The following is a 24,685-nucleotide window of genomic DNA, read 5'->3' as shown; positions in this document are numbered from 1 at the left end:
GTGTTAAACTGCAGCTGGGCGTGTCCCTACCTGTATGTGTGCTGGTAAAGTGCAGTCTGAAGCCTAAGGCCTTGGCTGGCTTGCCTCAGCAATATAGTGTGAAGGGAGCGCAGGCTGGTGGAACAGCTGGGCTCAGTGGTACCCCAGTTTCAAGTGGCACCCTTGGGGAGCCCATCACTTGTCCCACCTTACAACTTTTTTCCTCAGTGCTGTAAATCACTGGGAAACACAGGTTCAATTTCCCCCTCTGCTAAAGAAGGAAGAAAGTCTTTGAACAGGGGTTTTCTGTGTTCTAACCACTGAACTATGGGATATTCTGATGTGGGAGCTCTCCTCGTCCCTCCTGTTGAAGCTTTCCCACTGTGTATGAATTAGTTATTGGGCCAGAGAGAGAGAGAGAGAATGACATTCTAGCCTGGTGGTTTGGGTGCCCACCTTGGAGATGGGACACCAAGAGTCCAGACTTGCTCCAAATACTGTTTCATTATTTATCCACAGTGGAACAGCTTAATGAGGAGAGACTGAGGGAGCCCCACATCAGAGTATCCCATATCTCAGTGGTTAGAGCACTTATTTGAAGGTGGAGAGCAGAGATCATAGAAGATTAGGGTTGGAAGAGACCTCCAGAGGTCATCTAGTCCAACTCCCTGCTCAAAGCAGGACGAACCCCAAGTAAATCATCCCAGCCAGGGCTTTGTCAAGCTGGGCCTTGAAAACCTCTAAGGATAGAGTTTCCATCATCTCCCTAGGTAAGGTGACTAGAGGTCCTGATTTGATAGGGACAGTCCTGATTTTTGGGTCTTTTTCTTATATAGGCTCCTATTACCCCTCACCCCCGACCTGATTTTTCACACTTGCTATCTGGTCACCCTATCCCTAGGTAACCCATTCCAGTGCTTCACCATCCTTCTAGTGAAATAGTTTTTCCTAATATCCAACCTAGACCTCCCCAACTGCAACTTGAGACCATTACTCCTTGTTTTATCATCTGCCACTAGTGAGAACAGCTGAGCTCCATCCTCTTTGGAACCCCCCTTCAGATAGTTGAAGGCTGCTATCAAATCCTACCCCCTTCTCTTCCCTCAGCCTCTCGTAAGTCATGTGCCCCAGCCCCCTAATCATTTTCTTTGCCCTTCGCTGGACTCTCCAATTTGTCCACATCCTTTCTGTAGTGGGGGGCCCAAAATTAGACACAATATTTCAGATATGGCCTCACCAGTGTCGAATAAAGGGAATAATCACTTCCCTCGATCAGCTGGCAATGCTCCTACTAATGCAACCCGATATGCTGTTAGCCTTCTTGGCAACAAGGCCACACTGTTCTCGTCCACTGTAATCCCCAGGTCCAGCATTTCATCCACTGTAATCCCCAGGTCCTTTTCTGCAGAACAGCAGCCAGCTAGTCGGTCCCCAGCCTATAGCAGTGTATGAGATTCTTCTGTCCGAAGTGCAGGACTCGACACTTGTCCTTGTTGAACCTCATCAGATTTCTTTTGGCCCAATCCTCCAATTTGTCTTGGTGCTAGTGGGGGGGCACAATTTAAATAATCTGGTGGTATGCAGCAGGGTTCGTTGCTGGGAACAAACCCTGGTAGAAATTGAGGGGGGGAATGTGACCTCCCCCAACCTCCACCCCGTTCCATCACCTCTGTGTGGGAGACCCCTGTTCAAATCCCTACTCAGGTAGTGGGGGAATTGAATCTGGGTCTTTTGTATCATGGGCGAGTGCTTTAACCACTGGGGTAAGAGTTATAGGTTGGCAGCAGCACCATCACTCCTCTGCTGGCTGTTTTGTGTGGCATGAGACAGCTGCCTGACTCATTTTCTCAGTAAATGACTTGGGCCCCTAAGCTCTTTGACTCCAGGAGAGGATTCCTGGCTGTGGATTGTAAGCAGAGATAGGCACCTCCCTGCATCCTGGATTTAGGCACCTAACTCCATGAGAAGTGGGCCACATCCCTCTCCTTGACATCTCCCATTGATTAGCTTAGGTGGCTTTTTACCTAGTATGCTGCTTTTGTGAATGGCATTCTTAGATGCCTGTCTTTCCCCACTCATTGTATGGGGCACCTAGGCACCAAACTTTGTGGATCCCATTGTTGGTCCAGTTAGGCACCGTGATGCTCAGTATTGCTATGCCACAGTCCCTTTGTGGATCTGGGCCTTACAATGTAATTTCAGACAAGATGCACCAATTGTAAAAACGTAGATGGGGAAGAACGACAGGGAAAAAGTGATAAGATCATGCAGTCTTTCCATAATTAAGGCTGCAGCCAGACTTCTATTTTGGGAAATAGTTTTCACGCCTTTCTAACTTTTCACAGGAATGACATTTCCCTCTGAAATGTTTTATAATACGCAGGATAAGAATGTTTTGCTATAAATTTTAAATATGTGGAATAAACTTTTCATATTTGTAAGAAGCTTTAACTTATCCATTAAAACTGCCACATGTTTCTCAAGACTTTTTCAATAACTCTGTCTAAGGGATGGAGCCATTTTAAAACTTGAAAATTCAGATGCATACATGTTTGTGGTGGAGCCCAGGAAGGTGGCTGGGTGAGGAAACCTTAGAGTTCCAGACAAGGTTTTATTGAGGAGAAAGGAATTAATAGGTAGGGCTTTGCAACAGCTGGGGCCCATTAGGCTCTCAGGAAGACAGCCTGGAGCATATTAAAGGAAGAGGAAGTTCTGTGATTGCTGTGAGAAGGAGTTATATGCTTATGTTGAAAGAAGACAGTTGTAATTCTTTTCCAACAGTTGTGGGCTCTGTTTAACTCCTGATGAAAAGGGAGGTTTTTCCTACTGTCCTTTCTGGAAGCAAGAAGGAGCGATAGGCTATTAGCTGAAAACATTTTTAGGAAGTATTATAAATGTTCAACTATGTTATTGTTTGGGTTTCTTTGTAATTGATTATGTTTGTACTTTTGCTCTTTCCTGATGAATAGGAGAAACCAGAGACTTTGCATGACTCTAAATAAAGGGTTTTGGGGATTTTTTTTTTTTTTTTGGTCTTGGGCTCAAGGGGAAACTTTTAGGTTTGTGTTCAGGCTAAATGCTCCAATTTTTCTGTGTTGATTATAATTTTTTTTTAAATACCAGAAAGTGGTGCTAAGATTGAGTCTTATCTCCTGCATAACACTAGGCCTTCTTGACTTGAATTATTTCCACATTATGTAACTGAGTGTGTATTGCTGATAGACACTGGTCCTCCGCAGGCAGGATCAAACCTGGGAGCCCTGGGGTTAAATGCATGAGCTAATAGCCACATGGCTCTTAGCCAAGACTGTAGCAAATCATTAATCTCTTGCTGGGCTAGATGCCCCTAGAGGGGGACAGAGCACCACACCAGGCAGGCCTGGGTTACATGTACTGAGCATTAATATCTTATGGCTGAGATATAGCATATCTTCTAGACAAGCATGCACCAAATCTGAAGACTCCAAATAACGATGAATTCACTATATCACAAAGTATAGATGCCAGTTGGCTTAATGTTCATTGGCTTGGCCTCTAAGTGCTTCAGCACTTAAGTTTTTTATGTGCATTAACTTTTAAGTGCTTCTTTGACAGACCGATCAGCCACTTTACCTTTATAAGTCTCAGAAGACCTGTGCAGGAGAGGAATCCTCCAGTGTAACTCTGAACAATCTGGAAATCTATGTGACTGAAATGCTTGTTTCTGTGTGGGTGTTTGTTTTTGTTTTGTTAACCATCAAATGCTATACATTTTCAGAGTTCCTTCTGTTTCTGCAGAAGCATCCAGCACCCCCAACTATAAAATTTAATTTTATACTTAAAGTTGCCTTCTGAATATAAGGATTATTTGATTAAAAATTCTCATTAACATTATTAAAGAAACCTTAGTATACAAGTATTGAAATGACCAGTATATGTAACTGGGATACTTTATCTTTTTATAGTTGATTAATTCAGTTAATGACTATATTGATATGGAGCTTTACCATATACATTCTAGAAACTGTGATGCTGACCTGCATTCTGCTTCTGACTTGTCATGTACATACATTTCAGGTCTTGCACTATACTATATTATGGAAGTCCAAAACTCAATTTTGCTTTTGATGAATTCTGTAAGTTATCTATATTTACTCACGTGGTGTCAAAACATTTTTACTAAGTAATATAAAAGTTGGAGCTGGATTTCTTTGCAGTTGATTCATGTCTTATCTTTACTCTTTACCACAAAGATATTAGAAACTTTCAAAAAGCTGTTACTTATTATGGAAGTTGCAAACAATTTACTATGCAAGTCATATGTTATAGCAAACTTGATTCATCCACATTTTCTTGGCAGTAAACAAATGTTTAAAGCCTGATGTATGAACTCTTGTAGTCTGCAGCTAACTCTGAAAGCAACTTCTTGTAGTGAATGCTTTTCTTTCAGCAAATAGGTTTAAAAATTTTGGACAGCTTTTGCTATGATGGATTTCCAGTGGTGAATGCTCTTTGATAGTAGTTTTTTGAGCTCTGTTTCACAGAACACTACTTTCCTTGCAAGTTAGATATCGTGGCTCTCATATAAAGAAGTGCATATTTTAATTTTTTTAAAGTGAAAAACTGAAGTGTATCTGCACGTATAGAGAATGTATTACTGTGTGGGCATTTTAAAATCATTAGCACTGTCCTAATGCATAGTGCAGACATACATAAGACAAAACATTTAACTGAAATAATACTAATGGTCCAACCTAAAATGTCAAAGGGGCTTTTATTTATATCCTTCTCCAACCTTGCTTCACCCTATGTTCACAGATACATCATAATGATCTTGTATTGCATTTAAAGAATCTAATCCTGCTCCTTTTAAAGTCAGTGATGGACTTCTTAGAAGTAGGCCCATAAACTGCAACAGGGAAGAACAATGGTCTAACAGGTTGGAGAAACATTTCAAAGCATTGTTCAGGTTTTAAGTTATGTAATGATCACTACAATCAGTGGGAATCATGGTTAAAATTTTGTTACTCTGAAAACATATATGCATTTATAATATGAGCCATCTTCTAGAGCAGGGGTGGGCAAACTTTTTTGTGTGAGGGCCACATTGGTTTTGCAAAACTGGATGGAGGGCTGGGTAGGGAAGGCTGTGCCTCTCCAAACAGCCTGGCCCCTGCCCTGTCCCACTTCCTGCCCCCTGACTGCCCTCAGAACCTCCAACTCCCCTGCTCCTTGTCCTCTAACTGCCCCCTCGTGGGACCCCCCATCCCTAACCGTCCCCTCGGACCTCACCCCCTATCCAACCCCTCCCAGTCCCCTGGCTGTCCCGACCCCATCCACATCGCCACCCTTGACAGGCCCCCTGATAACTCATGTCTAACCAACCGCCCTTGTTCCCCGTCCCCTGACCAACCCCCAGAACCTCCACCCCATTCAACTGCTCCCTGACTGCCCTCGGCCCCCCCCACCCCTTATACAAGCCTGCGTGGCGGCATGATTGCGGTGAAGGGGGAAGGCTGGGGAGGGGCCAGGGGCTAGCCTCCCCAGCCGGGAGTTCAGGGGCCGGGCAGGGTGGTCCAGCGGGCCGTAGTTTGCCCACCTCTGTTCTAAAGCCCTGAATATCCACACCAAAGCAGGGGAAAAGAAAGTACAAATTAAGTTGTCTTTTCCAGCATCCCCACAGGAACTCGCTTGAAAGCCTAATGGATTTGTCATATTCATGGTATTTGAGGTTGCATGTTTCTCTCTCAAATGTTTAACTGCCCATGTATTTCCAGTAATGTATCCATTGATACATACTATTTTTTCTTCTAGAAAATACTTCCCAAGTAACAGTAGAAACTTGGTAAATTTTAGTTCTGTGCAAAATATGGAATCACTGGGTCCAAGCAGATAAAATGTCAATTGTCATTTGTAATGGTTTCTCATGAAATGGATCTATTAGCATTGCAATGTTATTTTCACTAATGATGTTAATAATGCAAATCTAAATTAATAGAAACTTGCACTCTAAAAATATAATATACAGCATTGTCAATAATTCCCCTTTCAGATAACCCTTCACATTTTTAGATTGCAGGCACAAAGCCCTTCCCCACCACTGACCAACGGAGAAGGACATTAAAGATTTTGGACTTGCCGTGTCTAATTCAGGGTGTATAACGGTCACACCGTAATGGAAATAGAAGTCACAGCACTGAATCTTTGAAATAATACTAGTAATATGTACAAAATACTGACAAGTGCAAAAGAAATACAGAAAATTAAAAGGGTACTTAGCAGCTTTTCATCTGTTAGCTTGGGAGATGACAGACAAAGGAAATACCTTTTGGGTCAGATTTTTAAATGTATTGAGGCATCTAAAATGCAGATAGAAGCTTAGCTGCGTGCTTAAATATATTTGCAGATCTGACCCTCCGTGGCTGCCCCCTTGCTGGTAGGAGCAAAGCTTTCAGATAGGAAGCTCTCTTGATTTTCATAGCTGTAGTAGTCTTCCCCAGCTGTCTGGCCCATTTCACCTATGATGAGCTGACAGCCCCTTTGTCATATCCATTGCACAATACAGTCATACATGATGATTGGGCTGAGATTCCACCCTCAAGAAGTGTTATAAGCAGCCATGTAATTAGCTCGTAGGGTCTGTCTATGCTGCAGCCAGAGATGTAATTTTCAGTTCAAGATAGGGTTGCCAGGTGCCCAGTTTCTGACTGGAAAGTCTGGTTAACAAGGGGACCTGACCATGTCCGGTCAAATCTACTGACCAGACATCAAAAGTCTGGTTACTCTGGGTGGGAGAGGTGGGGAGACACTGGGTCATCACCCACGCCAGCCTCACTCGGTCGAGGCTGCCTCCTACCTGCATTGGGTGGCTGCAGCTCCCAGCCACAGCTCTGCAGGTAAGTCCCTCCTGACCTGGGGATGGGGGAAGAGCAGCGAGTGCCATAGGAAGTAAGAGAAGAGGAGCAAATAGGGAGTGGGCCTTGGGGAAGAGGCGGGGGTGGGGAGGTTGCAGCACTCCTGCTGGAGTGTCCATCTTTAAATATTACAAAGTTGTCAACCCTAGAAGCCTCAAGTAGACATACCTGTGTTAGCTTCAGTCAACTAGCATGCTTAAAAATAGCACTGGGGCTGCAGCTATGCCTGTGGGGCATGGGTTAGCTATCAAAATTCCTACCATGGGGATCAGGTAGGATTGTAGTCAGGTGGCGTGCAGCTATGCTGCTATTTTTAAGTATGCTAGCTTGATCAAAGATACCATAGGTACATCTACATGAGCTGGAAATTCTACCTTCAGCTGCAATGTAGATGGTCCTTAGATAGTCATGACTCACGCCTGGCTTCCTCATCTGAATCAGGCACAACCTCTACAGCTGCTTACTCTGTCCCATTTTTAGGTGCCATGGCAATGTACCAAATTTCACTTGACTGTCATGAGACCCTAGATGCCTGAACTCATTCACTACCTAAGTTTTGCAATAGACGTTCCCTCAGTGCCTAAGTTTCTTCCTCTGAGCATGTGTGCTGCTGTTTCACTGTAGGCATCCAGCCGTTTATCTCCCACCAAAGCCCCAGAGTGCTTCACAAACTCTGGGGGAAATAGATGGAGGACTGCCTGTCTCCCTCATGAGGTCTTGTTTGGTAGATGTACTCAGAGCTGCCAAGACCTAAGCAAAACAGCTGGGGTGGGGGCAGGGAAGAGAAGGCCCTCTCTTACAATGTTTAGCCCAGTGGTTAGGTACTTAGCTGGGAAGTGGGCGACTCCTACTTCAAGTCCCCCTTCTGCCTGATGAGAAGGGATTTGAATAGGGTTCTGCTACCTCTTAGGTGAGTGACCGAACCACTGGAGCAGGGGTTCCCAAACTATGGTACGTGTACCCCTAGGGGTACATGAGACATCTCTGGGGGTACATGGGAGATATTGTTTAATGGTAGATTTTATCTATTAATTTTATTCATTGCATTTTCATAATAGATCTTGAAAACTATGGGAATTTATTATATAAAATAGTGTATTTAATTTACGTCAAGATGTACCAATGCGAACACACACTGATGTACAGAGCCCTACTTCCAGTCACTGTACAGCGTGGGTTCAGTTGCTCTGCAACTGTCCATTCTAACTGAGCTCAGAACTTAGTCAGGGTTTTTTTCAGTTGTATATGTCGCATTATAACTGTATCTGTTTGTAACAGTGAAATATGGACAGATGGCTAAAGACAGGTAGTGTTAGGATGAACACACAAAGTGTCAGTGATGAGAAGGGATGAGGTATGTGGTCAGCTGGTAGGTCTGGAAGAGGGTACACAATAAAAAAAGTTTGAGAACCTCTGCACGAGAGTGTAGAGTGATTCTCACTCTTCTCTGGCCCAATTAATATTTTAATTATTTAATTAAAGAGGAACAGCTTCAATAGGAGAGATTGAGGAAACCCCACGCCAAAATGACTAGAGGGCAGGGATTGGGGCACTCGTCTCAGATATAACAGATCCCTTTTCCTTATGAGGCAGAAGGGGAATTGAATCTAGGTCTCCTACATCCCAGGTGAGTGCTCTAACCACCAGACTAAGGGAGGTTGGTCTTGTCTCTCTTCTGTTTTGTCCTACTGGAGCAGATGCCACACACGCATTAGGTAGTCAAACACTTATCTTCCCTGGGTTTGTGGATTGCAAGCAGAGATAAATGCTTCCCTTCAGCCTGGACTTAGGCATCTAGCTCTGTGAAAGGGGCAGTTTAGGACAAAGCTTCTTGTCAGCACAGCTCTTTCACTAGCTTAGGCAGCTCCCCACCTAGCATGCTGACTTGTGGATTGTATTCCGAGGTACCTATCTCTCTCCATTAATCAAATAGGCAACCTAAGTGCCAGGGCCGGCTCCAGGCACCAGCGCAGCAAGCAGATGCTTGGATTGGCCCTCACAAAGGGGCAGCACATCTGGCTCTTTGGTGGCAATTCAGCGGTGGGTCCTTAGTCGCTCTCGGAGGGAAGGACCTGCCTTAAAGTCCTCAGTCAATATGACTCCTATTATAAGAGCACCATACAGTCAGCAACATGATCATATTTCATCTCAATAACTCCAGAAGTGGATAAATATGGAGATACTATAGAGCAGAATGAAAGAGGGGGAGTTGTAAGGGCTGTGAAGGAAAAGAAAAGCCAGAATAAATTCCAGTGGCCCCAACTTGCTCAGAGCAAATAGACAATTATATCCAGGTGCTGTTAATGTGATTGTGTTTTTGAGGCTTTGATGTAAGGACAACGCAGTGTAGGGAAATCTACCCAGAATGTTCATGAAAATCAAAGGAGCAAACGACTTTAGCTGGCCTTTCTCTTAATATCTCTGTCTAAAACAGAATATGCTAAATGCTGCTCAAATAGAGTGAACATGGATATGGGAGGCAAAGATATGTCAAGTAAGTACGCAATGCTTTTGTTCTTTCTCCTTACTGTTATTGTTTGAGTCCTGCATTGTTTCCTACTCAACAGTTGATACTAGATGATATTTATGCACACAAGGACATTGTTTCATTACAAATATTAGTAGAAAATCAAAACTACTTTGCATTGCTACATATACATATGTCCTTATATGTGGAATAAAAGAAAATATACTGTTTCTCCTATCTCAAGGTTCTCTGGACTGTCTCACTATGAGTTGCTACCCTTTGCCATACATGATTGCAGAGCAGGCTGACTTCAGTAAACAATAGGGTTTTGGGGTTTTTGCCAGCTACTTTTTGCTTACACTCCATCCTAACTACCTGCTTCTTGAATATATTTTACTTACACTGTATGGCAAATTGCTCTCCCTGCATGTATCCTTTCTTGAATACATATTCTTACTAAAGCAAACATTTTCCCAAATGTTTTCTTGGCTAACATTATTTCCCCCCGCATTGATTATAGCAGGGATTGGCAACCTTTGGCCCACGGCCCACTAGGGTAAGCACCCTGGTGGGCCAGGCTGGTTTGTTTACCTGCCGCATCCACAGGTTTGGTTGATTGCGGCTTCCACTGGCCGCAATTCGCTGTCTCAGGCCAATGGGGGCTACAGGAAGCGGCGCAGGCCAAGGGATGTGCTGGCCATCGCCCCCCGCCACCCCCCGCCACCCCCATTGTCCTGGAGCCAGGGTGCTTACCCTGGCGGGCCGCATACCAAAGGTTGCCGATCCCTTGATTACAGCACAAACATTCTAATGTGTGTAACTGGAAGATTGGGGCTAACTGCAGAACTCTCTCTCCTGCTCTTCATCTGAACTCTTTGCTAAAGCACAGGCTGGAGTTGTGTCATATAAGGGCTTTTCAGACAGTATTAGAGTCCAAACTAGTGCTATTGGGCCTGATTTTTCAGAAGTGTTGAGCCACTACAATTCATTTTAAAGTCAAAATTTGGCCCATTTTATTTCAACTCTGGTATTTTAGGTCTCATTAGAAGCTCTGTCAAAGAAAGAATATTGCACAATTGCTTAGTATACAAATATTCATATTAAATACAAATAAAGAAAACATTATCTACAATACTCTTTAAACCAAAGCTGTTGAGTAGTAGCCTCCTTATGCAGACTTGCAGAAAATATTGGCTCATCGGCAGTGCCGGTAAGACACTGAACTTTTAGCTTCTGTCTCTTATTGCATGACACAAGTCAAAGGTACCAAAAATTATACCTCTCTCACATGGCAGGGATCAATATCCCCTGACTCCTATGGCTTCTGTTGCACCTTCCTGTTTAAAATATATTTTAAATAAGAAATCCTGTGCAAAGAAAACACATCGACCAGATGCAAGGCATATTTTTTTTTTTAACAGTAAGGGCAGTTAACGATTGGAAAAATTTTCCAAAGGTTGCAGTGAATGTACCATCACTGGCAATTTTTAAATCAAGATTGGATGTTTTTCCTAAAATTATATGCATTAGGAGTTATTTTAAAGTTCTGTGGACAGAGTTATACATGAGGTCAGTCTAGAAGATCACAATGGTCTCTTCTGGCCTTGGAGCCTATGACCCAAAAATAACAACCACAAACCAGTACAGCCAATTAATGAAACACAGAAATAGAGACATCTAGGATAAAAGTCAGAGCACTGGACATCTGTCAATAAGTATTTCTGAACCTCGTGACTTTCTGAGAATATAGTCACTACTTGTTCTCAAAATAGTTCCTTCTGTGGTAGCTTGTTCAGCTACTGAGGTGGCTGTGCCACCTGGAGCCTGTTTTCTGCTCCTGATTATGGTGTATGATCTGAATGCAGACAGTTTTGCAGGTTGGCAGCCATTTTCTCACTGAAATGTAGTATTTTCCCCTACTTGCAATGGGGTTATTACCTGTTTTGACATTTTTGCTGCGGTATTTCTTCTGACCTATCTTTCTGGCATATAGCTCTTCTACAACTACTCCAGGATTAATTGGTTTGGTGCAAGAAGCTTGTTGGATGTTTGCATTAAGGTTTTTGTCCCTCTGCCCATAACTACTGAGCAATAACTCTATAGTGTGTGCATTTTGATTGGCCACTTTTCTAAGAATACCTCGTCCATATGCTCTTAACAAGCATGGCTCCTCTACCTACTCACATCCCCACATCCTCACATTGTCACCACACTTAATGTAAGATAAGAAGTAACATTACTTTTAAAAAGGAATTGCTCTAATGATAGAAGGGCAGGGTCAGACCATGTCTTCCTAAAGAGACATGGATGCACAGTATGTGGGGAAATAGCGAGGAGCCTGAGGTTTGGTAGCATGAGAAGATGGGGAGGTGAATTACATGTTAGTGTGTTCATGTTTGTTGTGGGCTTGTGGACAGGGAGCAAGAACAGTAGTCAGCGGAGTGCAGGAGTGAGAAAAGGAAATGCATATTTTAGTGCAGGGATTAGCAATCTTTGGCACGCAGCCCATGCTTCTTCCCACAGCCCCCATTGGCCTGGAGTGGCGAACCGCAGCCAGTGGGAGCCGCGATCAGACGAACCTGTGGACATGGCAAGATAAACAAACCGGCCTGGCCTGCCAGGGTACTTACCCTGGCGGGCCGCAGGGCAAAGGTTGCCGATCCCTGTTTTACTGCAATAAAAATAATGGGCTTCCTGATAACATGGTGGTACGTTTATCCTGGGCTAAGCATTAGATTGACCTTCAGGTGAAGAGTTTGTTTAGCCCAGGACACTGTTATTAACTAATAATAAAAGTCACTTCCTCCAATTATTATTTAAATAGCTGTATGGTCGTTATGCAAATCAGTCAGCTACAACCAATATGAGTGCAGGAAACTTAAGGAACTGTATAATTCATCAGCAGCTGTGAAGCATCCCTCCACTCTGACTGGCAGAGATGATTTCACATCCGTGTAATTTAAAATAACTGCTGACAGCTCAGTGTGAGGGTTGGAGACATATTGCTGAAGGCCACAGGCATGCCAGCCATTTATTTCAAAACTAACACTTCATTTCCTCTCCTCAATGCTACTGTAATAATAAGGGATAAACCGACACCTGTACAACAAACCTGTCAGCCCAGTTGTCCAGTTTATTGTAAAACATACTATATTTCCCTTCAATGGATGAACAGTTCTATAGCATGTCCATGCTACAAAATCTGATTTTTCTCCACCAAAAAGCAATCCATGCTCAAAAAGTGTTAATTTTTTCGGTCCTAATGGCAATGAGATTCTGGCATCGACTGTATGCATTGGAGCCCATCATTCACTAAATAGGACCCCATGACTGGAAATTCCTTAACAGACCTGATGATCAGGGTTTTTTTCTCCTGTGGAGAACAGTATAAGATTTTCATTTAACATGGCATGTGTTGTGATAAGTCCTATCTGTTCTGCAAATACCTTGTTACTCATAGGCAGGACCCAAGGCATTTTAGTTAGCTAGAAAAAGATGGTCAGGCAGAGCTTGTCTGAGCAAGGACACTAAGCATGCATTGGAATGTCCATGGTGTCAGAGTGGTCCTTGCTGCCACTGAACCTATTCTTCCTCAGCCTTTTTAATTAAAAAAGATTGAAAGAAGGCAGGTTTGTCATGTCTCCGTGGTCAGAAGCCAGGCATAGCTCATTTCTGGTGACTTAAATGATTTGTAAGAGATTTTTTTTAGTATGTATATGCATTTTTTTTAATTAATTTGTCTGCTGTACCTGCTGTTGTGTATTGAATTCCCCAGACAGCAAGGGTAAGAGAGAGATTCAACCTCCTTTCTTTTTAGCTCCTCCAGAGTCATAACAGGCTCCAGTTATTCTCAGAGCTTCTTGAATGCATTGCTGTGACTAGGCAGGTTGGCAATAAAAAATCCAGTTTGATTAAAATGTATCTTCAACATAAAACACCAGCACAACTTTCTAACCCAGTGGGATTTTAAACAAGATACTGTACTCTCAAAATCATAGTCTGATTCCCAAGGCAAACTGGTTTTAATTGGAATTTCTATAATAGTAATAATTAATAATAGTCCTCTGCAAAGATGCACACACAGTTGGGCCAGATTTTGACCTTCAGAACCACAGTGTAAAACCAAACTAATTTCATTGAATTTGATGGAGATACTCTGGTGAAATCTTGGCTCTAGTGAAGTCAGTAAATGTTTTGCCATTGACCTTAATAGGGCCAGGATTTCATTTTCCATATTTACTCCATTGTAAGTGGCATCTGAATCTCATTGGTGGAGTCTAACTTATAATGGTTCACAGTATATTGTGATATCAAGCTCTATTCTATGTAACTTTTTTTTCAAGTCTTGTACTACATCTAAATCTAGCACCAACCCTGCTTTAAGGCAGGTGCTTTAATTCTATGTTCTAGCAACATTGGCATTCCACCTCCTCCCCACCCCCACTTTTTATTTCTCTTTGAAAATTTAAATTTATCTTGACTGTAGTGCAAATTAAACCCTTGTCGGCTTGGTCACAAAAAAAATTGTCTCCAGGTATTTTCTATTAAGTGCACTTTCCCAAAAATAATTGGGAGGGAGGGAAAATAATGAAAGATTCACCTAATGTATCAGGATTAAACCTTAAGACGTAGTTGGCATTTATATAAAAAAAAATCTCTAATATTGAATCATTTTGAAATAACTTTCAAAAGACACGAATAGTATAGTGCCTCATCTCATAACTGGGAGCCTGTATATTCTATGTAAACCCAAATTGACTGGAAGGTAAAGTTGCCAATGATTCTAATATGCATGCTGCAACAAATTGATTTACAATTTTAGTTGCAAGGCCTGTAATTTATATTGGGGGAAGAGAGACAAACAATCCTGTGTAGGAGGAAAAAATTATAGTGAGTACCACTTAAGTTATTCTATTTTTATCACCTACAAAATAGTGTAGGAAAAAACCTTGTATCATATCATCACAATTGCTAGAAGAAACAATCATGGAGCTATTTTTAAAGGCATATTGTGGCGGGGAGATACTCTTTTGAGGAAGATGCACAGAAAAGGCAGGAAATAGTTTACAAGACTAGATTTTATATTTTTTATAAATGTCTTAATGTTCTGTGAAGTTATCACAGTGTGGGTAGGTGATTTGTTTTCCATTTGATGTTTATTATTGCTACTTTTTATTTCATTCCTTACAAAACATGATCCTCCAAGGAACTTAAAACTGAAATAGGTAGACAACACAAGATGCACGTGGACTTCCAGAAGATGATGCTAATATCATCCTGAGATTCATACGTGATGGTGAGTTTAGTATCCTTCTGTTAGTGTTCTTTCCCTTTGCTCCTCATAGAGGGTCAGCTGATAGGTCAGCCACCTCTATAGCACTGGCTCTTCCTCCTTATTTCATTCCCCGTGAAGAGCCCTCCATGGAGTTGGGATCTGTGCCTGGAATGGCAATAGGCTAGGGCAGGAGAGAAGGCCTAAGGTGAACAACAGCTTCCCCGAGTCATGTTGGGAATTGTTAAGTGGTAACAGCCTTAGGTTCTGTCAAGGCTGAATCCCCACTCTGGCACTTAGACTGCAGAAGGTGGGGGCCCGCAAGGACTTTAAAAATTAATACAGGTCACTCCAGGCTTGTATTAAACTTCCAAGGTTACAGTTTCTCTCTGACCTTGAATTGGTAGATGCTGCCACCACCCAAGTGCAAAACCCCTTTGAGAACCCAGGAAGGCACACTTGGGAATTCCCTTCTGTGGGGTATCCTCGAACCCTCTCACCCCCACTCTGGGGAAGAGCTGAAAAAGAAGTTAAAAAAAAAAAAAAAAAGCAAATCAACGCGACTCGAGCCGGCTAAATCCGGAGGAAATCCTGGCTGAAAGGGTATCAGGCCTTTCAGCTAGCCCGCGGATACTCCTGCAGATTTTGGTAGGAGATACAGTTTTATTGGAAGGCTCTCTTACTCATGTCAGTGTTTGATTGGTCCCTAGCTCCTTCGCCTTCCAGGTTCTGAACTAGTGCCCTTCACGTAAACAGGATCTGCACACGGCATACTGCCCTATGCACATGGCACGCTGGTATTTTGCGCACAGCACTAGTCCGACCCTTAGCTGACCAGGGAAAAGAGCGGGAAAATGCACACGGCACTATAATGTTGCACACCGCATTATGGTGTTGCACACGGTACCAATGTGACCTTTTGACGGACAATTGGCCAAACAGATGCCATGTCTGAGCACAGGCTTTAGGGTTGCGACATTTATATGCCGTAAAATTCTAATTCTTGCAAATACTGTACTCTACATTCCAAATGGTTAATGAGAATGCCTTAAAATTTGGTGTCTCTTATAGGATGTAGGGTAACCAAGCTTGAAGTAATCTGACCAAGGTGTTCCCAAGTGGCAGCTCCCACCATCACCACCACCCAAAAAAACCAAAAAACACCCCAAACAAAAAAACGGTTTCCTTCCAGTGCCATGTACTGTTAAACTGAATGATACACGACTGGTTGAATCACAGACCTCTTGACTGCTGGGAGCTCACACTTCAGTTAACATAATTAAGGATAAATTAATCACAAGCCCCATTCTAAGATAAAAGGACTTTGAGGCGACATGGTTAAGAGATTACCATCTATAATTCTCAAATTGTAGCAATTTGGGGAGGGGACTGAATGTAATCAAAGTCTTTGGGAGAAAAGTATTAGACATGAATGCTTTTGGGAAGGAAGGGGGCAAAAGAGTGAAAGAATAGGGAGAGAAGGGTTTGGGGCTGCAGTGAGAGGAAGGGGATTATGGCAGGGGATTAGTACTATGTGGAGATCACAAGGTTAGTTCTCTTTCTAGCCCTCTTTTCTAGCAGCTGAGTGTCTGAACACCAAGGGAGGAGAAACTGCTGTTTATTAGTTGCTAGCCATTCACAGTCTTTGTTTAATCCTGATCTGCTATGGTGTCAAACATTGCAAATGAACTGAGCTCAGTCAGTTTCTCTTTGAAGTCTGGTCCTGAAGTTTTTTTGCTGTAAGATGGCTACCTTTAATCTGTCTGATTGTGTGTCCAGGGAGAAGGTTGAAGTGTTCTCCTACAGGTTTTTTGTATATTTTGCCATTCCTAATATCTGACTTTGCATTCCACTTATCCTTTTACAATAGGGACTGTCCAGTTTGGCCAATGTAACATAGCAGAGGGACATTGCTGGCATATGATGATGTCGTATATTATAACACTGGTGGAGTGCAGGTGAATAACCAGTGATGATGTAGCTGATCTGGTTAGGTCCTGTGATGGTGTCGCTTGTGTAGATATGTGGGCAGAGCGTGGCATCAGAGGTTTGTTGCATGGATTGGCTCCTGAGTTAGAGTTACTATGGTGCGGTGTGTGGTTGTTGGTGAGAATATGCTTAAGGTTGGTGGGTTGTCTGTGTGCAAGGACTGACCTGCCTCCCAAGGTCTGTGAAAGCAAGGGATCATTGTCCAGGATGGGCTGTAGATCACTGATGATGCATTGGAGAGTTTTAAGCTGAGGACTGTAGGTGATGGCCAGTGGAGTTCTGTTGGTTTCTTTCTTGGGCTTGTCTTGTAGCAGGAAGCTTCTGAGTATACGTCTGGCTCTGTTGATTTGTTTCCTTATTTCCTCATGCGGGTATATAGTTTTGAGAATGCTTGATGAAGATTTTGTAGATGTTGGTCTCTGTCTGAGGGGTTGGAGCAAATGCGGTTGTACCTCAGCATTTGGCTATAGATGGTGGATCGTGTGGTGTGTCTGGGGTGGAAACTGGAGGCATGAAGGAAGGCATAGTGGTCGGTGGGTTTTCGGTATAGGGTGGTGTTAACGTGACCATCACTTATTTGTACTGTGGTGTCTAGGAGCTGGACCGCCTGTGTAGATTGGTCCAGGCCGAGGTTGATGGTGGGGTGGAAGCTGTTGAAATTGTGGTGGAATTCTTCCAGAGTCTCCTTCCCATGGGTCCAGATGATGAAGATGTCATCAATGTGGCGTAGGTAGAGAAGGTTCATGAGAGGACAAGAGCTGAGGAAGCGTTGTTCCAGGTCAGCCATAAAAATGTTGGCATATTGTGGGGCCATGCAGGTGCCCATGGTGGTGCCACTGGTCTGGAGGTATATATTGTCACCAAATTTGAAATAATTGTGCATGAGGATAAAATCACAGAGCTCAGCAGCCAGTTGTGCTGTGTCATCATCAGCGATACTGTTCCTGACAGCTTGTATTCCATCTGTGTGTGGGAGGTTTGTGTATAGAGCCTCCACATCCAGGGTGGCTAGGATGGTGTTTTCTGGGAGATCACCAATGCATTGTAGTTTTCTCAGGAAATCAGTGGTGTCACAGAAATAGCTGGGAGTGCTGGTGGCATAGGGTCTGAGTAGAGAGTCCACATATCTGGATAGTCCTTCAGTTAGAGTGCCAATTCCAGAGATGATGGGGCATCCAGGATTTCCAGGTTTGTGGATTTTGGGCAGTAAATAGAATAACCTCAGTCGGGACTATAAGGGTGTGTTGATTTGTTCATGTGTTAGTGTAGGGAGAGTCCTGAGTAGATGGTGAAGTTTCTTAGTATATTTCTCAGTGGGCTCTGAGGAAAGTGGTCTTTAGAATTTGGTATTGGAGAGTTGTCTGGCAGCCTCCTTCTGGTAGCCAGACCTGTTCATGATGACAACAGCACCTCCTTTATCAGCCTGTTTGATTATAATGTCAGGGTTGTTTCTGAGGCCATGGATGGCATTGCGTTCTGTATGACTGAGGCCACGTCTAGACTACGTGCCGTATCGGCGTGTTAAAATCGATTGCTCAGGGATCGATATATCACGTCTAATCTAGACGGGATATATTGATCCCTGAACGCGCTTATATCGATTCCGGAACTCCACTAACCCCAACGGAGTTCCGGAATCGACATGGCGAGCCGCGGACATCGATCCCGCGCGGTGAGGACAGGTGAGTAAATCGATTTTAGATATTCGACTTAAGCTACGTTATTCACGTAGCTGAAATTGCGTATCTAAAATCGATTTTACCCCGTAGTGTAGACCAGCCCTGAGGTTATAAGGCAAGCGATGTTGTTTTTCCACAATTTCTGCCTGTGCACGTCGGCAGAAGCATGCACCTCTAATTTTAGTACTAATTATATGAAGAACTAAACCCTATTTTTCACATTTTAAGGACTACAATGACTTAGAATACAGGGACATTTTTACCCAGATGATTCTGGGAGACCTTCCCAGGAGAGTGCATAAGCCACTTTGTCAGAGGCTCCTGAAATATGTTATATTTCAAAATCAAAGTCTTGAAGAGCTAAACTCCGCCAAAGAAGTTTTTTGTTAGTCTCATTGACTGTATGAAGCCACTTCAGTGCAGCATAGTCAGTCTGCAGGTGGAAATGCCATCCCCAAATGTATGGGTGTAGCTTTTCCAGAGCATACACAATGGCATAACATTCTTTTTCTGAGACTGACCAGTGGCTTTCCCTCTCAGAAAGTTTTTTGCTTAGAAACACGACAGGATGGAATTGTTGATCTGGTCCTTCCTGCATTAAAAATGCTCCTACACCATGCTCGGATGCATCCGTGGTAACAATGAAAGGTCGGTTCAAGTCTGGGTCCCTTAGTATAGGATCAAATGTAAGGGCCACCTTAAGCTGGTTTAAGGCTTTCTGAGACTTCTCAGTCCACTGAAGTGCATTTGGCTGTTTTTTCCTGGTTAGGTCGGTCAGTGGGGTGGCAATTAGGCTGTAGTGTGGTACAAATCATCTGTAAAACTTGGCCAAGGCCAAGAAGGATTGGACCTGCTTCTTTGACTTAGGGACAGGCCAATTTTGGATAGTATTTACTTTAGCCTGTAGGGCATTGATAGATCCTTGACTCACCTGGTGTCCAAGGTACGTTACCCTGTGTAGGCCTATTTGACATTTTTTTTGGCCTTAATGGTTAATCCTTCCTCCCTTACATGCTGGAAGACAGCTTGGAGGTGTTCCAGGTGTCCTGCCTCTGAATCTGAGAATATGGCCATATTGTCAAGATAGGTGACTGCAAAATTCCCCAAATCCAGCCAGAAGGTTGTCTACCAGTCTCCGGAAGGTGGCGGATGCATTTCACAGGTCGAAAGGGAGCACATTAAATTCAGACTGCCCTACATGAGTGATGAAAGCTGACCTTTGCTTGGCTGGGTCATCTAGCAGCACTTGCCAGTACCCCTTAGTTAAGTCTAAGGAGGAGATGAATTGGGCATGTCCCAGTTTTTCCAATAGCTTATCTGTGCGTGGCCTTGGATAGTTCTCTGGGTGAGTTACAGCAGTTAGCTTGTGGTAGTCCATGCAAAAGCAGATTTCCCCACCTGGTTTGGGAATCAGAACTACTGGAGAGGCCCATGCACCCTCAGAGGGGCAGATTATAAATGTAAAATGTCATTGATCTCCCTTTCTATTGCGGTTTTGGCTTGAGGAGCCATCTGGTAGGGTTGGGCTCTAATTGGGTGAGCATCACCTGTGTCAATGGAGTGGTATGCCCCTTCTGTCCATCCTGGGGTGACTGAAAACATTGGCACAAAGCTGGTGCACTGCTCCTGGATTTACTGTCGCTGCTTATGCCCAAGCATCATGGAAAGACTCACCTTATGGCACCATTGCATTTTCCTTCATAGTAGACTCCTTCAGGCCACTCAGCGTCATCTCTCTCCGTTACATGTAGAGCAACATGATTTTGATTCACATCTGAATGTTGAGCCTCAGATGCAGACATTGCAACGCAGACTGAAAGCCACACTTTTTGCTTTTAGTTTGTTTCAGTGCAGCCTGTGGTTCCAAATTACTAATAAGTGCCTGAAACCGATGTTTTTTTCTTCTGCACTGGAGTGTGTAGGGCTTTGTGACTCCTAACATCTTACAAAGCATCAACACATTCAGATATGGCACAAGGTTTCTACATAACTTGATGGTGGGGGAAGCAGAATACACTAATGGGAGAAAAAATAGCTTTTGTCACTAGCTGTTTCTTCCTTGTAAAATTTCCTTTACTGAGCAAAGCAACATGTGTACTTTTCATTCGGAAGCTGTAAGGGACTGCGAAAGATTTTGTTACAGCTTAGCTAGGGCTAATTGCCTTCTCAAGGACAGGTTATTAAAGGTTGCTGTGTACTAGTGCATGCTGTATGTAGCCGGTTGGAACCGCTTAGCCTGGGAAGCCCTGCGTGTTTGGGAAAGCTTGGCCTTTTGTCAACAAGAGATATGCCCCATGCTTTGGGAAAGCGCCACTGCCTGTATTGAGCTGCTTTATCATTGCTATACACAAAGTAATAATTTTACCCAAAAATTGTTGATGCTTTGGAACCGCTCCCGCTTTTGTGTTGACAATGTGCAAAGTCCCGTGCGGGTCGTGTTTTCTTAACTTCATTTAGAAAGCATATCACTCACTGTGTGTGTGGGGCCTCGTCCCTTGCAGCACTGGACAGTAACAGAAGCTAGCAGTTATAACTGATGTTTGTATTTGGCTGTGTTCAGAGCAGGTTGAATGTGTTGTCTTCTGTGCATCGCTTAAAATCATCCCTTTTCTGAAACATCTTTTTATGTATTGTAAAATAGTATATTAAGATTGCTATAACAGGATCAGAAAAAAGAACTAAGATCTTGTATTTAACTGCTATTGTGGTACAGGCGAATACTAATTATAACAATTATTCATTATTCCCTGCATAGTTCTGTTTTTTTTCCAAAAGGTAAAAATTGAGCAATAAGTGTTGATTTATAAAACCACAGATTTTGGCAGAGGGATTGTGGACACAGATAGTCCCTGATTTCCAATACTCTAGTCTGTTTGATAAGGACACTGTAAGAGCACTCACTCTTAGGCACCGCTAATTTATGAGAAAGTGTACCTTTTAATATTCAGTGGGATCTATATTCAACTAGACTGTTTCAGAGTTGAATTCGGATAGCGACTGCTTGTTTCTTCACCCATTACTTTTGCCTAGACTTGTATGTTTAAATGGTGAATCAGAAGACATTCCATCTTAGCTGTGAAAGCTAACATCTTGATACTATGGTTATACTATAGTATGTTCACAGTCGAATGCAATTTTTCTGGGTACATTGCAAAGGCCAGGGGTCGAGCAGAACTTTCAGAATGTATTGTGCTGGAATCTTCATTATTCCTCTAATCTTAAGTTTTCGCATGCCAGTAATACATTTTAATGTTTTTAGAAGGTCTCTTTCTATAAGTCTGCAATATATAACTAAACTATTGTTGTATGTAAAGTAAATAAGGTTTTTAAAATGTTTAAGAAGCTTCATTTAAAATTAAATTAAAATGCAGAACCTCCCCGGACCGGTGACCAGGACCCAGGCAGTGTGAGTGCCACTGAAAATCAGCTCGCGTGCTGCCTTCGGCACATGTGCCATAGGTTGCCTACCCCTGTTGTAGCCCTTTCAGATGAAACAACTAGACAGCAAGACAGTGTGCTGAACCACTGTACTTCTAAATAAAATGCCTTCAGTTTCTCAATATGTCATTTCATTTAAAATATCCTTGCAGAGCTGACAATTTTTAATAATAGGCTTGGAGAAAACACGGAAGTTAGGAGCAGCCAGAGTAGTTAGTACCTGGCTGAGGAGCTTTTGATCCTTTCAGAACATGATGCAACAACAGTGCCCGTCTGGGAGAAGAGGTATTCCATGGGCAAGTCTTCTGTCTGTTCGTTCTCTTCTAGGGACGTTCTGTACTCATGCTGGCTGGACTGTACTATCCAGGGCAAAAAAGAAAAGGGGAGATCCTAGTCTATCATCTGGGTGACATGTAGAGGCCTCACCAAACCCTAATAAAATGGCCCTATAAATTCCCTTTCTTCTCCTGACATTGGTGGGGAAAGGAAATATGTGAGTGCTCCTCAGGTGTCTGGGGTTTGGTGACTTCAATGTATGGTGCCTGTTCTTTAATGGAATGTAACTGGTCATTGACAGATTACTGTTAATACCTGGGAACCATGAACATCGGTCTGACCCAGTATGGCCATTCCTGTGTTACATCTAGCCCAGTATTTCTTGTGATGAGTTCCCCCCCAAGATGCCACCTGGAACTGGACTCCCTGAATCTGGGCTCCCTTTTCCATATACTGCTGTGACCAGCCTGCCACACCCTCTCCCAGGCTCCAGCCTGCACTTTTACCAGCACACATACAGGCAGGGACACACCCAGCTCTGCATGGGGAGGTGTCAGCTAAGGAACTTTCACAGCTATGCAGGCATGCACCCCTCTCTGGTGTGTAAACCCAAAATGCTACCATTTTGCGCTGAACAGGGATCTGTACAGCATAAGCACATGAAATTCGCCCCCTCCCTCAATGTGGAGAGGAAATATGCGACAGCTTTCTTCCCCCAGTTATGATTTCCACACACACTGGTTTTAGACAAAGCAGAAACAAGTTTATTAGCTACAAAAGATAGATTTTAATTGATTATAAGGGATAGCAATCAGATTAAAGCAGATTACCTAGCAAATAAACAAAACATACTACATCAATTGGATATGAATAGCAAATTCTCACCCTAAATGATAATTCAAGCAGGCTGCAGCTTCTTAAGGAGCAAGCCACACTAACTTACAGCTAGGAATCCCCAGGTGTTTCATTCACAGGCTAAACGTCCCATTAGCCTGGGTCCAGCACTTCCCCCAATTCAGTCTTTGTTCCTCAGGTGTTTCCAGGAGTCTCTTTGGATAGGGAGTCAGTGAAGAACCATGATGATGTCACTCCTCTGCCTTAAATAGCTTTCTGCATATGGCAGGAACCCTTTATTTCAAAGCTTGGTTACCACGCCAGTCAGCGGAAAAACAGTGGTATCCCAAGATGGAGTCTAGCATCAGGTGATCTGGTCAGATGTCCCTTTAGTGTCACAGCAGCCATAACTCAGAGGCTATTTGTAGCATCCTCAGGAAGGCGTCCCCCACCCTTACCTTGGTGAGAAATAAACTTCTTCTAAGGCCTGTTGTTTTTTCTAATGGCTCATTAACCTGAATGGACCCTTCCCAGCCAAACATCTAGATTGAGAGGTTTTTGCTTAGTGGGCGTTCCCCAGATGTAAACACATTTGTAACACAGATACATAGTCAATATTCTTAACTCCAGTTACAAAAATGATACATACATACAAATAGGGTAATCGTATTCAGTAAATCATAACCTTTTCAATGACATCTCACATGACCTATCTTGCATAAAATACATCATAATTATGCCATAATCAGATCATCATCATATCTCTGTGAAGAATATGGGGTGCAGTATCACACTTGTCTTTCAACAGATGCCAGTGCCAGATGCTTCAAAGGGAAAGGACAGAACAGGGCAATCATCAAGTGATCCATCTCCTGTCATCCAGTCCCAGCATCTGGCAGTCAGATACTTAGGGACACCCAGATCATGGAGTTGCGTCTGTGACTATCTTGGCTAATAGCCATTGATGGACCTCTCCTCCATGAACTTATCTAGTTCTTTTTTGAATCCAGTTCACAACATTCCCTGGCAACAAGTTGTACAGGTTGACTGTGCGTTCTGTGAACACATATTTGCTTTTGTTTGTTTTTAAACCTGCTGCCTACTATCTTCTTGTGTGGTTTTTGTGTTGTAAAGGGGTAAATAACACTTTCTTATTCCCTTTCTCCATACCATTCATGATTTTATATATGTCTATCATTATTCCACTTAGCTGCCTCTTTACCAATCTGAAAAGTCACAGTCTTTTTATTCTCACCTCATATAGAAGGTATTCCATCCCCTTAATCATTTTTGTTGCCCTTCTCTGTACCTTTTCCACAGTATTTCACAGTATTCAAGGTGTGGGCATACCATGGATTTATATAATGGCATTATGATATTTTCTGTTTTATTATCTTTCCCTTTCCTAATGGTTCCTAACATGCTGTTAGCTTTCTTGACTCCTGCTTCACATGGAATGGATGTTTTCAGAGAACTATCCACAATGACTCCATAATTTCTTTCTTGAGAGGCAACAGCTACTTTAGACTTCATCATTTTGTATTAGGGCTGTCGATTAATCTCAGTTAACTCACAAGATTAACTCAAAAAAATGAATCACAATTAAAAAAATGAATCGCGATTAAACACAGTTTTAATCGCACTGTTAAACAATAGAATACCAATTGAAATTTATTAAATGTTTTGGATGTTTTTCTACATTTTCATATATATTGCATTCTGTGTTGTAATTAAAATCCACAGTGTACATTACTTTTGATTACAAATATTTGCACTGTAAAAATGATAAACAAAAGAAATAGTATTTTTCAGTTCACTTCATACAAGTGCTGTAGTGCAATCTCTTTGTCGTGAAAGT

The 24,685-nt window shown here is 42.8% G+C and overlaps 1 long non-coding RNA gene across 1 annotated transcript in view; it reads left to right on the top strand.

Moving 5' to 3' along the window:
* LOC142046736 (uncharacterized) overlaps positions 1-24,685 on the top strand; it is a 471,037-nt gene that overhangs the window by 49,135 nt on the left and 397,217 nt on the right. The gene's annotated exons all lie outside the window — the stretch shown is intronic.

This window comes from Chelonoidis abingdonii, chromosome 1 (genome assembly GCF_003597395.2).
Source record: "Chelonoidis abingdonii isolate Lonesome George chromosome 1, CheloAbing_2.0, whole genome shotgun sequence".
NCBI lineage: Eukaryota > Metazoa > Chordata > Testudines > Testudinidae > Chelonoidis > Chelonoidis abingdonii.
This window is presented reverse-complemented; position numbering and strand designations above follow the sequence as displayed.